The 13,995-nt window shown below is 45.3% G+C and overlaps 1 long non-coding RNA gene across 2 annotated transcripts; it reads right to left on the bottom strand.

The window, feature by feature from the left end:
* Positions 1-8,501: 8,501 nt before the first annotated feature.
* LOC148378117 (uncharacterized) lies at positions 8,502-12,761 on the bottom strand. 2 transcript variants are annotated; one of them, XR_015856160.1, is made up of 3 exons: positions 12,565-12,761; positions 12,364-12,441; positions 8,502-8,583 (listed from the first exon to the last, which is right to left on the bottom strand). It is a non-coding gene; the product is annotated as an uncharacterized LOC148378117 (long non-coding RNA). The 2 variants fall into 2 exon arrangements; XR_015856159.1 differs by lacking the exon at positions 8,502-8,583 and adding an exon at positions 10,643-10,799.
* Between the last annotated feature and the right edge of the window lie 1,234 nt (positions 12,762-13,995).

The following is a 13,995-nucleotide window of genomic DNA, read 5'->3' as shown; positions in this document are numbered from 1 at the left end:
GTAGAACGTCCTCATGATGGGTGGGGGCAGGTGGGCTCTCCTCATCCTCCGCAGGAAGTACAAGCGCTTCTGTGCCCTCTTGACCAGTGCCGTAGTGTTCATAGTCCAGGTGAGGTCTTCTGTGATGTGGACCCCCAGGAATTTGGTGGTGCTGACCACCTCCACAGCTGAGCTGTTGATGATCAGTGGAGCGTGGTGAGGCTGTTTTTTCCTGAAGTCGACGATGATCTCCTTCATCTTCTCCTCATTCAGGATCAGGCTGTTTTCTCTGCACCAGCCCACCAGCTGCTCCACCTCCTCTCTGTAGTCCAGGTCGTTGTTGTCTCTGATGAGCCCCACCACCGTTGTGTCGTCTGCTGACTTCACGATGTGATTGGTGGTGAACCTGAGGACGCAGTCGTGTGTCATCAGGGTGCACAGCAGGGGGCTCAGGACGCAGCCCTGAAGGGAGCCTGTGCTGAGGGTGATGACATCAGAGGTGTTCTGTCCGACCCGGACTGACTGAGGTCTGTTGGTGAGGAAGTCTAGCAGCCAGTTGCGAAGGGGGGTGTTGAAGCCCAGGTGTTCCAATTTTCCTACCAGATGCTGTGGGATGATGGTGTTAAACGCTGAGCTGAAGTCCAGGAACAGCCTCCGCACATGGGTGTTCTTCTCCTCCAGGTGAGCCAGGCTCAGGTGAAGAACGGAGGAGATGGCGTCCTGAGTGGAGCGGTTTTGCCGGTCGGCAAACTGGAACGGGTCAAATAATAGGGGGAGTCTGGAAACGATGTGACCTTTAAGCAGCCTTTCGAAGCACTTCATCATAACCGGAGTCAGTGCAACAGGCCGGTAATCATTAAATGAGGTGATTTGAGGTTTCTTCGGCACCGGAATGATGGAGGCAGTCTTAAAGCACGCCGGCACTGTGGCTTGGCCCAGCGAGGTGTTAAAAATGTCTGTGATGACCCCAGCCAGATGACTTGCACATTCCCTGAACACACGCCCAGGAATGTTGTCGGGGCCAGGGGCCTTACAGGGGTTGACTCTCCTCAGGGTCTTCAACACATCGGCGGAGTCAAGGCAGAGTACCTCCTCTTCCTGATGGGGGACAGTTTTAACTGCTGGAGTGCCGTTTAGTGCCTCGAACCTCCCAAAGAAGTTATTTAGACCATTTAGAAAGTCAGCATCAACTACACCCACCGGGGGGGGGGGAGGGTGAGTTGTAGTCTGTAATCGCCCGTATGCCTTGCCACATACTCCTGATGTTTTTGACGTCGTGGAAACGATCCTGAAATTTTCGACTGCGGTCTCGCTTCGCTATCCTGATGGCACGGTTCAAGTTGGCTCTCGCTGTCCTCAGTGTCTCCTTGTCGCCAGACTTGAAGGCAGAGTTCCGCGCTCGTAGCGTTTGACGTACCTCCTCAGTCATCCAGGGTCGTTGGTTGCCCCGGGTGATGATATTCTTAGTGGTGCTGACGTCCTCGGTGCATTTGTTGATGTAGGCTGACACAGTCATGGCACACGCATGTCTAATCTACATCGGGAAAACTGGGAGGGAGGGAGGCAGGCAGGGAGGCAGGCAGGGAGGCAGGCAGGGAGGCAGGCAGTGTCTGTCTGTTGAGGTTTTCACCTTGTTCTTCTCCTGCTGAAGTTCTAACTGGACGTCCATCAGTTTGGTTCTCAGCTCGTCATTGGCGGCCTGAAGGGCGTCCGTTCGCTCCGCCTTGGCCCGCCCTGCCGGAGCTCGTTTGGACATCTCTTACTCGAGTCTCGCCCGGTCGTCAGTCAGAGATCACAACATTTGTACCTGGAGAGCACAAACGCAGCGCTGTTTTCCACTGGCTTCGAACTCAACTTCAATCGGTACCGTAACTTACAACATCATAAACATAGAACTAGCTTGACTTATTCATTGAATAAATGCATTTGGTTCTTCAAAACTGCATCACGCAACATAGCGTGACCGAGACGGCCGTTATCCACCTGCGTGAAGTTATTTGGTGAAATGAATGAGATGTTTAAGACACCATCGTTCTGTCTCTATGTAGATGAAGGGAAATAATCGATTGCTGAAGGTCCAAAGGTGTTGTGATAAACAAATAAACATATTAGTGATTAGTGACATATTTGTGATAAACATATTAGGCAGGATAATCACATATGTTAACGTGACTGCCCACACTGTATTTATTTATGGTTATTTGTTAAATCGAGTACTGTTAGACATGAAATAGGAAGTGTTTAACATAAATGGAAGACGAAAGGGGTACTCACCATTGTAGCTCCTGCTGGTCAATGATACGAGCCTCTTCTTGCAGTGGAAAACATACAGCCAACAAACACCGTGGAACCTAAAGGAATGAAATTAAACATTAACATTTAGCCTCAACCAACATTCACAGATACAACGCAACGCAAACTACACAAACGTAAATCTTTTTAAACACAATGAGTTGTACTTACCGTGTACGCTCTAGACGGTCCACTTGCAAGCAGAAAATAAAGATATTTCTGTTGATAATCGTCGTGTTTGTATCCGGTGTCTCGCTCAAGGCCATTGCGCCCACAGATTTGAATTTTGGCGAGAGTTCAGCCTATTGACGTCATTTCCGCGGTGTAATACCCGCATATCTGAAACGGCAAAGTTAAGAGTAGAGTTAAATAAAGTTTTTAGTCAACGCAATAATTTACAACCGTTGACCAGTCGAAATAATCGTCGAAATTTGGCGTCTGTGGCTGGAAGCAGACGCCGAGTTCGACATTCCTCCCAAACGCCACACTCCCTCGCTTTTCAGGGCTAAAAAAAAACAGTTGTAATTACCTTGTACGCTCTAGACGGTCAAGTTGCAAGCTGAAAACAAAAATATTTGCCTTGTTAGTCATCGTGTTACTAACCGCTGTGTCTTGTTTGCCAGAACTGCCGCTTTCCTACTTCCTGTTGCAAGCCACGCCCACGGATTATAATTTTGCCGTGAGTTCCGCCTATTGACGTCATGTCCGCGTCACATGACTGCGACGTAATATTATCTAAAACTGTTTGTGCGGTATTGTGTTGTTCTGTGCGGTATTGTGTTATTCTGTGCGGCGTCGTGTTGTTCTGTGCGGCGTCGTGTTGTTCAGTGCGACGTCGTGTTGTTCAGTGCGGCATGGTGTTGTTCAGTGCGGCATGGTGTTGTTCAGTGCGGCATGGTGTTGTTCAGTGCGGCATAATGTTGTTCAGTGCGGCATAATGTTGTTCAGTGCGGCATGGTGTTGTTCAGTGCGGCATGGTGTTGTTCAGTGCGGCATGGTGTTGTTCAGTGCGGCATAATGTTGTTCAGTGCGCCATAATGTTGTTCAGTGCGGCATGGTGTTGTTCAGTGCGGGATGGTGTTGTTCAGTGCAGGATGGTGTTGTTCAGTGCGGCATGGTGTTGTTCAATGCGGCATGGTGTTGTTCAGTGCGGGATGGTGTTGTTCAGTGCGGCATGGTGTTGTTCAGTGCGGCATAATGTTGTTCAGTGCGGCATGGTGTTGTTCAGTGCGGCATGGTGTTGTTCAGTGCGGCATGGTGTTGTTCAGTGCGGCATGGTGTTGTTCAGTGCGGAATGGTGTTGTTCAGTGCGGCATGGTGTTGTTCAGTCCGGGATGGTGTTGTTCAATGCGGGATCGTGTTGTTCAGTGCGGGGTGGTGTTGTTCAGTGCGGGATGGTGTTGTTCAGTGCGGCATGGTGTTGTTCAATGCGGCATGGTGTTGTTCAGTGCGGGATGGTGTTGTTCATTGCGGCATAGTGTTGTTCAGTGCGGCATGGTGTTGTTCAGTGCGGCATGGTGTTGTTCAGTGCGGCATGGTGTTGTTCACTGCGGCATAATGTTGTTCAGTGCGGCATGGTGTTGTTCAGTGTGGAAAGGTGTTGTTCAGTGCAGGATGGTGTTGTTCAGTGCGGCATGGTGTTGTTCAATGCAGGATCGTGTTGTTCAGTGCAGCATAATGTTGTTCAGTGCAGCATGGTGTTGTTCAGTGCGGCATGGTGTTGTTCAATGCGGCATGGTGTTGTTCACTGCGGGATGGTGTTGTTCAATGCGGGATCGTGTTGTTCAGTGCGGCATAATGTTGTTCAGTGCAGCATGGTGTTGTTCAGTGCGGCATGGTGTTGTTCAGTGCGACATAATGTTGTTTAGTGCGGCATAATGTTGTTCAGTGCGGCATAATGTTGTTCAGTGCGGCATGGTGTTGTTCAGTGCGGCATGGTGTTGTTCAGTGCGGCATGGTGTTGTTCAGTGCAGGATGGTGTTGTTCAGTGCGGCATGGTGTTGTTCAATGCGGCATGGTGTTGTTCAGTGCGGGATGGTGTTGTTCAGTGCAGGATGGTGTTGTTCAGTGCGGCATGGTGTTGTTCAGTGCGGAATGGTGTTGTTCAGTGCGGCATGGTGTTGTTCAGTGCGGCATGGTGTTGTTCAGTGCAGGATGGTGTTGTTCGATGCGGGATCGTGTTGTTCAGTGCGGCATGGTGTTGTTCAGTGCGGCATGGTGTTGTTCAGTGCGGCATAATGTTGTTCAGTGCGGCATGGTGTTGTTCAGTGCGGCATGGTGTTGTTCAGTGCGGCATGGTGTTGTTCAGTGCGGCATGGTGTTGTTCAGTGCGGCATAATGTTGTCCAGTTTGCCATAATGTTGTTCAGTGCGGCATGGTGTTGTTTAGTGCGGGATGGTGTTGTTCAGTGCAGGATGGTGTTGTTCAGTGCGGCATGGTGTTGTTCAATGCGGCATGGTGTTGTTCAGTGCGGGATGGTGTTGTTCTGTGCGGCATGGTGTTGTTCAGTGCGGCATAATGTTGTTCAGTGCGGCATGGTGTTGTTCAGTGCGGCATGGTGTTGTTCAGTGCGGCATGGTGTTGTTCAGTGCGGCATGGTGTTGTTCAGTGCGGAATGGTGTTGTTCAGTGCGGCATGGTGTTGTTCAGTGCGGGATGGTGTTGTTCAATGCGGGATCATGTTGTTCAGTGCGGGGTGGTGTTGTTCAGTGCAGGATGGTGTTGTTCAGTGCAGGATGGTGTTGTTCAGTGCGGCATGGTGTTGTTCAATGCAGGATCGTGTTGTTCAGTGCAGCATAATGTTGTTCAGTGCAGCATGGTGTTGTTCAGTGCGGCATGGTGTTGTTCAATGCGGCATGGTGTTGTTCAGTGCGGGATGGTGTTGTTCAGTGCGGCATGGTGTTTTTCAGTGCGGCATAATGTTGTTCAGTGCGGCATGGTGTTGTTCAGTGCGGCATGGTGTTGTTCAGTGCAGGATGGTGTTGTTCAGTGCGGCATGGTGTTGTTCAATGCAGGATCGTGTTGTTCAGTGCAGCATAATGTTGTTCAGTGCAGCATGGTGTTGTTCAGTGCGGCATGGTGTTGTTCAATGCGGCATGGTGTTGTTCACTGCGGGATGGTGTTGTTCAATGCGGGATCGTGTTGTTCAGTGCGGCATAATGTTGTTCAGTGCAGCATGGTGTTGTTCAGTGCGGCATGGTGTTGTTCAGTGCGACATAATGTTGTTTAGTGCGGCATAATGTTGTTCAGTGCGGCATAATGTTGTTCAGTGCGGCATGGTGTTGTTCAGTGCGGCATGGTGTTGTTCAGTGCGGCATGGTGTTGTTCAGTGCAAGATGGTGTTGTTCAGTGCGGCATGGTGTTTAATGCGGCATGGTGTTGTTCAGTGCGGGATGGTGTTGTTCAGTGCAGGATGGTGTTGTTCAGTGCGGCATGGTGTTGTTCAGTGCGGAATGGTGTTGTTCAGTGCGGCATGGTGTTGTTCAGTGCGGCATGGTGTTGTTCAGTGCAGGATGGTGTTGTTCAATGCGGGATCGTGTTGTTCAGTGCGGCATGGTGTTGTTCAGTGCAGCATGGTGTTGTTCAGTGCGGCATAATGTTGTTCAGTGCGGCATGGTGTTGTTCAGTGCGGCATGGTGTTGTTCAGTGCGGCATGGTGTTGTTCAGTGCGGCATGGTGTTGTTCAGTGCGGCATAATGTTGTCCAGTGCGCCATAATGTTGTTCAGTGCGGCATGGTGTTGTTTAGTGCGGGATGGTGTTGTTCAGTGCAGGATGGTGTTGTTCAGTGCGGCATGGTGTTGTTCAATGCGGCATGGTGTTGTTCAGTGCGGGATGGTGTTGTTCAGTGCGGCATGGTGTTGTTCAGTGCGGCATAATGTTGTTCAGTGCGGCATGGTGTTGTTCAGTGCGGCATGGTGTTGTTCAGTGCGGCATGGTGTTGTTCAGTGCGGCATGGTGTTGTTCAGTGCGGAATGGTGTTGTTCAGTGCGGCATGGTGTTGTTCAGTGCGGGATGGTGTTTTTCAATGGGGGATCGTGTTGTTCAGTGCGGGGTGGTGTTGTTAAGTGCAGGATGGTGTTGTTCAGTGCAGGATGGTGTTGTTCAGTGCGGCATGGTGTTGTTCAATGCGGCATGGTGTTGTTCAGTGCAGGATGGTGTTGTTCAGTGCAGGATGGTGTTTTTCAGTGCGGCATAATGTTGTTCAGTGCGGCATGGTGTTGTTCAGTGCGGCATGGTGTTGTTCAGTGCAGGATGGTTTTGTTCAGTGCGGCATGGTGTTGTTCAGTGCGGCATGGTGTTGTTCAGTGCAGCGTAATGTTGTTCAGTGCGGCATGGTGTTGTTCAGTGCGGAATGGTGTTGTTCAGTGCGGCATGGTGTTGTTCAGTGCGGGATGGTGTTGTTCAGTGCGGCATGGTGTTGCTCAGTGCGGCATGGTGTTGTTCAGTGCGGGATGGTGTTGTTCATTGCGGCATGGTGTTGTTCAGTGCGGCATGATGTTGTTCAGTGCGGCATGGTGTTGTTCAGTGCGGCATAATGTTGTTCAGTGCGCCATAATGTTGTTCAGTGCGGCATGGTGTTGTTCAGTGCGGGATGGTGTTGTTCAGTGCAGGATGGTGTTGTTCAGTGCGGCATGGTGTTGTTCAATGCGGGATCGTGTTGTTCAGTGCGGCATGGTGTTGTTCAGTGCGGCATAATGTTGTTCAGTGCGTCATAATGTTGTTCAGTGCGGCATAATGTTGTTCAGTGCGGCATAATGTTGTTCAGTGCGGCATAATGTTGTTCAGTGCGGGATGGTGTTGTTCATTGCAGCATGGTGTTGTTCAGTGCGGCATGGTGTTGTTCAGTGCGGCATGGTGTTGTTCAGTGCGGGATGGTGTTGTTCAGTGCAGGATGGTGTTGTTCAGTGCGGCATGGTGTTGTTCAGTGCGGCATGGTGTTGTTCATTTCGGCATAATGTTGTTCAGTGCGGTATAATGTTGTTTAGTGCGGCATGGTGTTGTTCAGTGCGGGATGGTGTTGTTCAGTGCGTTATAATGTTGTTCAGTGCGGCATGGTGTTGTTCAGTGCGGCATGGTGTTGTTCAGTGCGGCATGGTGTTGTTCAGTGCGGCATAATGTTGTTCAGTGCGGCATAATGTTGTTCAGTGCGGCATGGTGTTGTTCAGTGCGGGATGGTGTTGTTCAGTGCGGGATGGTGTTGTTCAGTGCGGTATGGTGTTCAATGCGGAATGGTGTTGTTCAGTGCAGGATGGTGTTGTTCAGTGCGGCATGGTGTTGTTCAGTGCGGCATAATGTTGTTTAGTGCGGCATGGTGTTGTTCAGTGCGGGATGGTGTTGTTCAGTGCGTTATAATGTTGTTCAGTGCGGCATGGTGTTGTTCAGTGCAGCGTAATGTTGTTCAGTGCGGCATGGTGTTGTTCAGTGCGGAATGGTGTTGTTCAGTGCGGCATGGTGTTGTTCAGTGCGGCATGGTGTTGTTCAGTGCAGCGTAATGTTGTTCAGTGCGGGATGGTGTTGTTCAGTGCGGCATGGTGTTCAATGCGGAATGGTGTTGTTCAGTGCAGGATGGTGTTGTTCAGTGCGGCATGGTGTTGTTCAGTGCGGCATAATGTTGTTCAGTGCGGCATGGTGTTGTTCAGTGCGGCATGGTGTTGTTCAGTGCGGCATGGTGTTGTTCAGTGCGGCATAATGTTGTTCAGTGCGGCATGGTGTTGTTCAGTGCGGCATGGTGTTGTTCAGTGCGGCATAATGTTCAGTGCAGCATAATGTTGTTCAGTGCGGCATGGTGTTGTTCAGTGCGGGATGGTGTTGTTCAGTGCAGGATGGTGTTGTTCAGTGCGGCATGGTGTTCAGTGCGGGATGGTGTCTTTCAGTGCGGCATGGTGTCGTTCAGTGCGGCATGGTGTCTTTCAGTGCGGCATGGTGTCGTTCAGTGAGGCATGGTGTTGTTCAGTGCGGCATGGTGTTGTTTAGTGCGGCATGGTGTTGTTCAGTGCGGGATGGTGTTGTTCAGTGTGGCATGGTGTTCAGTGCGGCATGGTGTTGTTCAGTGCGGTATCGTGTTGTTCAGTGCGGTATCGTGTTTCTCAGTGCGGTATCGTGTTTTTCAGTGCAGTATCGTTGTGTTGTTCGTATTGTGTTTAACACTTAGCCTCTAACACTTAGCCTCTAACACTTAGCCTCTAGCATCTAGAAGGTAAATAAATAGGAAGGAAGGACTCACCGGTGACGTCTTCGCCCACGTCCAAGCGTTGTACTTTGTATTTTCATCCTTCTGACAGTGGAAAACATAGCCAACAAACACCGTGGAACCTAAACGAATGAAAGAAAACTATCATTTGGCCACAACCAACATTCACAGATACAACACAATGTGACGTGCGGGGTTGAGGTTAAAGGTTGAGTGCAGGGCCCTCGTTTTAAACTACTTTTTTGAAAAGGATTGGGAACAAGTAAGACGTATTTAATTTATTTAATGGGAAGTAGTAAGAGCTATTGAATTTAATCTATGTATTATATTCTATTGTATTGTATTCTGTTGTATTCTTTTGGATTGTATTCACACTAACCCCACTAAAACTTCAGCCCACAAAAACTCGCCTCTGGCGCCTAGCCTCTGGCACTTAGCCTCTAACACTTAGCCTTTAACACTTAGCCTTTAACACTTAGCCTTTAACACTTAGCCTAGAAGGTGAATAAATAGGGTTAAAGGTTGAGTGAAGGGACCTCGTTTTAAACTACTTTTTTGTAAAGGAGTGGGAACAAGTAAGACGTATTTAATTTATTTAATGGGAAGTAGTAAGACTTATTAAATTTATTTAATCTACTTTTCTTCCCAGGCAAAATTTGATGTGCTGCAATTCCAAATTTCCAAAGTGAATGAAGGAATGAAGTCCTTTAAATTATGATTTTGTATAAATACTAGGCATTAACACAAAATCGACGGCACAAAATGGGCAGACTTTACTTGTTTGAAAAGGACTGGTTACAAGACAGACTTTTTTAATTTATTTAATGGGAAGAAGACTTATTTAGTTTAATTGATCTATTTTTGTTCCCTGCCAAAATTCGATTTGCTGCAATTCCAAATTTCCAAAGTGAATGAAGGAAAGAAGTCGTTTAAATTATGATTTTGTTTAAATACTAGGCATAGACACAAAATCTACGGCACAAAATGGGCAGACTTTACTTGTTTGAAGAGGACTGGTTACAAGACAGACTTTTCTGATTTATTTAATGGGAAGAAGACTTATTTAGTTTATTTAATCTATTTTTGTTCCCTGGCAAAATTGGATTTGCTGAAATTGTATTTTGCCAAATCTTGCCTTGAGACCTGATAGGAAGTATTAAACGCTTAGTTAAATCAATACAAGTTGGTAATAAGAGCGAGTAATGTTGGTTGAACCGATGAATGAAGGTTGAAAGCAATTTAAATTATGACTTTGTATAAATACTAGATATTAACAGAACATCTACTGCGCGAAATGGGCAGAGTTTACTTGTTTGAGAAGGAGTGGCTTATTCAAAACTAAGATTTATTTAATCTGTTTGTTCCCAGGCAAAATTGGATGTGATGCAATTCCAAATTTCACCACATGATGGTGCCCAATTTTGACTTCATAGGACATATTAAACACTTAGCTTGTTATTATGTTCAAGGTAATCAGATTTGTTTATTATTCTAATGGCCTCTTCAAAACTATTCTGGATTACTACTTTGGATCTATTCTACATTACTTGGCAACAACATACTCTGTAACAGATTAGGCAGTATAATCATATCTGTTAACTTGAGAGTGCCCACACTCAATCTACTTATCGTGATGTTGTAAATCAATTACTGTTAGACATTATTTGTCTGATAATCTACCAAATCTTTGAATTGAAGAATTTGTGATTTAATTAATAGCTTGTTGTTATGTTAAGGGTAATCAGACTTGTATATAATTCTAATGGCCTTCTTTTGAAAACTATTCTGAATTACAACTTTGGATCTTATATTACTTTGCAACAATCTACTCCGTGACAGATTAGGCAGTATAATCACATATGTTAACTTCAGTGCCCACACTGTATTTATTTATGGTTATTTGTTAAATCAAGTACTGTTAGACATGAAATAGGAAGTGTTTAACATAAATGTTATGGCTACTCACCATTGTAGCTCGCTCCTGGTCAATGATACGAGCCTCTTCTTGCAGTGGAAAACTTGCAGCCAACAAACACCGTGGAACCTAAAGGAATGAAATTAAACATTAACATTTCGCCTCGACCAATTTTCACACGTACAACGCAACGCGGCTACACTTCTGCTATTACAAACGTAAATCTCCTTAAACACAATGAGTGTTACTTACCGTGTACGCTCTAGACGGTCCAGTTGCAAGCAGAAAATAAAGATATTTCTGTTGATAATCGTCGCTGCTCAGTGGCTCACGGCCATCGCGCCAACAGATTTGAATTTTGGCGGAGGTTCGGGCAATTACGTCATATCCGCGGCATTTGACTGCGACGTAATACCCGCTTATCTGAAACGGCAGTTAAAAGTAGAGTTACATCAAGTTTTCTTGGAACCTAAACGAATGAAAGAAAACTATCATTTGGCCACAACCAACATTCACAGATACAACACAACGTGCGGGGTTGAGGTTAAAGATTGAGTGAAGGGCCCTCGTTTTAAACTACTGTTTTGAAAAGGAGTGGGAACAAGTAAGACGTATTTAATTTATTTAATGGGAAGTAGTAAGACTTATTAAATTTATTTAATCTACTTTTCTTCCCAGGCAAAATTTGATGTGCTGCAATTCCAAATTTCCAAAGTGAATGAAGGAATGAAGTCCTTTAAATTATGATTTTGTATAAATACTAGGCATTAACACAAAATCGACGGCACAAAATGGGCAGACTTTACTTGTTTGAAAAGGACTGGTTACAAGACAGACTTTTTTAATTTATTTAATGGGAAGAAGACTTATTTAGTTTAATTGATCTATTTTTGTTCCCTGCCAAAATTCGATTTGCTGCAATTCCAAATTTCCAAAGTGAATGAAGGAAAGAAGTCGTTTAAATTATGATTTTGTTTAAATACTAGGCATAGACACAAAATCTACGGCACAAAATGGGCAGACTTTACTTGTTTGAAGAGGACTGGTTACAAGACAGACTTTTCTGATTTATTTAATGGGAAGAGGACTTATTTAGTTTATTTAATCTATTTTTGTTCCCTGGCAAAATTGGATTTGCTGAAATTGTATTTTGCCAAATCTCGATTTGAGACCTGATAGGAAGTATTAAACGCTTAGTTAAATCAATACAAGTTGGTAATAAGAGCGAGTAATGTTGGTTGAACCGATGAATGAAGGTTGAAAGCAATTTAAATTATGACTTTGTATAAATACTAGATATTAACAGAACATCTACTGCGCAAAATGGGCAGAGTTTACTTGTTTGAGAAGGAGTGGCTTATTCAAAACTAAGATTTATGTAATCTGTTTGTTCCCAGGCAAAATTGGATGTGATGCAATTCCAAATTTCACCACATGATGGTGCCCAATTTTGACTTCATAGGACATATTAAACACTTAGCTTGTTATTATGTTCAAGGTAATCAGATTTGTTTATCATTCTAATGGCCTCTTCAAAACTATTCTGGATTACTACTTTGGATCTATTCTACATTACTTGGCAACAACATACTCTGTAACAGATTGGGCAGTATAATCACATATGTTAACTTGAGAGTGCCCACACTCAATCTACTTATCGTGATGTGTTAAATCAATTACTGTTAGACATTATTTGTCTGATAATCTACCAAATCTTTGAATTGAAGAATTTGTGATTTAATTAATAGCTTGTTCAGGGTAATCAGACTTGTATATAATTCTAATGGCCTTCTTTTGAAAACTATTCTGAATTACAACTTTGGATCTTATATTACTTTGCAACAATCTACTCGGTGACAGATTAGGCAGTATAATCACATATGTTAACTTCAGTGCCCACACTGTATTTATTTATGGTTATTTGTTAAATCAAGTACTGTTAGACATGAAATAGGAAGTGTTTAACATAAATGTTATGGCTACTCACCATTGTAGCTCGCTCCTGGTCAATGATATGAGCCTCTTCTTGCAGTGGAAAACTTGCAGCCAACAAACACCGTGGAACCTAAAGGAATGAAATTAAACATTAACATTTCGCCCGGACCAACATTCACACGTACAACGCAACGCGGCTACACTTCTGCTATTACAAACGTAAATCTCCTTAAACACAACGAGTGTTACTTACCGTGTACGCTCTAGGCAAAATTGGATGTGATGCAATTCCAAATCTATCTGAAACGGCAGTTAAAAGTAGAGTTACATCAAGTTTTCTTTTTTAATCAACACAATCATTTACAACCGTTGAACAGAAAGAATCGTCGAAATTCGACGTCCCCCACAAACGCCACGCTCACTCGCTTTTCAGGGCAACAAAAGTACTTCTTTTTAAAAACGATGAGTTGTACTTACCGTGTACGCTCTGGACGGTCCAGTTGCAAGCAGAAAATAAAAATATTTCTCTTGTTAGTCGTATGTTACCATCCGCTGTGTCTTTGTCAACATCGCCGCCATTTTCCTACTTCCTGCTGCGAGCCACGCCCACGGATTTAAATTTGGGCGGAAGCTCTTTCCATTGGCGTCGTTTTCGCGTATAGCAAATCCGATTGGTTGGGAAGGGGGCACGGTTATGCAGCCGAGGAGTCCTGTGATCGGTGGGATGTAAAGTAGGCGTCGACGTCACGTCCGCGTCACGTGACCACGACGTGGCAGACGTCAAATAGCAACCGCTGTTTTGTTTAGTAGACTTACAGTTGTTATGCATTGACATAATGGCGCACACACCAAATAGATTTAAATAAATTAAATAATTCTTCTGCCCACTCTCTTTTAAACAAGTTAACTCTCCCCGCGGATTTGAATTCCGGCGAAAGTTACGCCCATCGACGTCACGTATGTCACGTGACCACGACGTGGCAGATGTCATATAGCAACCGCTGTTTTGTTTAGTAGATTTACAGTTGTTATGCATTGGCATAATGGTGTGCACTCAAAATAGATTTAAATAAATTAAATATTTCTTCTGCCTACTCCCTTTTAAACAAGTTAACTCTGCCCACGTCCATTGACGTCTTGTCTGCGTCACGTGACCACGACGTAGCGACGTCATATAGTAACCGCTGTTTTGACCAGTAGACTTAGTTATTATGCGTTGACATAATGGCGCACTGGTTAGCATGGCCACCTCTTAAGCATGATGATGCGGGTTCGACGCCTGATCAATGTTAGCATGGAGTGAGCTGAAGTGCATGGCGCTGAAGATTTGAATCTTTGAAATGCGCTGAGGTCTGACATATCAGGCAGAATGGTTTGCCATCACGTTCAACAAAAAATAGAAACTTTCCCACTCTGATTAAAACGTCCTGTGTTCATCTACGTATTTTCGTTTTGCTGTGCATCTTTTCCCTGCCATTTCGAGAGCCCAATTGACACTCATAGTTTAAAGAAATGTGTTTGCCCATCCTACTTTGTGGAATTTCACCACATGCGCTTTTGACCAAAATACCAAATTGAACTCAAGTGAAGCCAACACGCACAACCCCCCCCCCCCCCCCCCCCCCCCACACACACACACACACACAAATGTTGATATGAACATAAAAGAGCCGCATGCGGTTCG

Source organism: Syngnathus floridae, unplaced genomic scaffold, assembly GCF_059516105.1.
Source record: "Syngnathus floridae isolate MCC-2025c unplaced genomic scaffold, RoL_Sflo_1.0 HiC_scaffold_64, whole genome shotgun sequence".
NCBI classification, from domain to species: domain Eukaryota; kingdom Metazoa; phylum Chordata; class Actinopteri; order Syngnathiformes; family Syngnathidae; genus Syngnathus; species Syngnathus floridae.
This window is presented reverse-complemented; position numbering and strand designations above follow the sequence as displayed.